The sequence below is a fragment of the Penaeus monodon genome, chromosome 32 (assembly GCF_015228065.2).
Source record: "Penaeus monodon isolate SGIC_2016 chromosome 32, NSTDA_Pmon_1, whole genome shotgun sequence".
NCBI classification, from domain to species: domain Eukaryota; kingdom Metazoa; phylum Arthropoda; class Malacostraca; order Decapoda; family Penaeidae; genus Penaeus; species Penaeus monodon.
This window is the reverse complement of record NC_051417.1, coordinates 15,608,553-15,609,854: the sequence shown is the minus strand read 5'-3', so window position 1 is coordinate 15,609,854 and position 1,302 is coordinate 15,608,553.

Here is a 1,302-nt window from a genome sequence, read left to right as displayed (position 1 = left end):
GGGCACAACGTCCGAACGTTGTGTGATTGAATTATGAATTATTTTCAAATGATGTGGAGTAATATATTCCCTTTTGGCTTCCAAGAGCATATTCCAAAAGATATCATTGGGCCATTAGTATCAATAGGTCAATTGTAGTATTCATAATTGTCGTACTGCCATTCAAATAAATGAATAGAAACCAATACAGAATATATTCCGATTGCGATGCCAACTGTGTGTACATGCGCGGAATTAACATATACAATTAAACAAATTCTCTAAATAAACAAATCTCCCTTGTCTTATCAATTTATTTTTCTTTTAGAATAATATAAAAATTAATATTAATTAACAATTATTATCTATTTTATAATAAATATGGTTATTAACTTATTCATTGATGAGGAAACAGTTCTTGAAACTCCGCCTCCATAATGGCGGAATCTCGCACCGGCTGACAGCTCGCGGTTCCAGCCACATGTGAACATATTTAGCCTTTGTTTTCGATGAAATATCACTCAGTTGCTCCTTCCCTTCGGTGATAACAATGGTAGAAAATTCCAGCTCCATACGTGTCGGTTGATATTTATTATATATTTTGTATATTTGAGGTTATCCATATCTTTATTAGTAACAGGATTGAGTGAAATCAATAGCACTCTGTATGGACACGCACGTTTGTAGACAGATGCTATTTTACCGCTTAGTTAAGACTGATGAGGATTGTTATATATTAACTTTAATTACTATCAGAAATATAAATAATCAAATATTATTTTATTTAAACAAGTATATATTTATATATCTGTAATACACATGTAACTCAAGAGAATCGGTTTGTAAGCCTGCAACCGACGATACATTCTAACAAATATGGAATCTCTGTTCAGCTGGGCAAAGCGAGCGTAAGAAGACGCCGATAAAAATATTTCACGACTTTTCATGTTCTGCTTTTGATGGAATCAAAAATGAATCGTATTCACGTGAATACGTCGCCAAAAAAACAAAAAAACATGAGCGCGCAAGCAACCGTAGGCAATGATGTGTGTACACACTTCTATACGCACACATTCTGTACACACACAACAGCATACACCGACGCACACAACTCGCGCGGAAACACAAACCGATGTAATCTAGATCCTAACTCGTGTACACACACTTAAACTTATGTATGCATATAGGTTTTTAACAAATGAGCTGATTCTTCTAATTAGTATCAATGTTATACATGTATTATTATACATGTAATATATAAACACAAGCTGATGTAATTGAGATACGTTCTGGCGGTATTTTGAACATACTCTTTGTATAAAA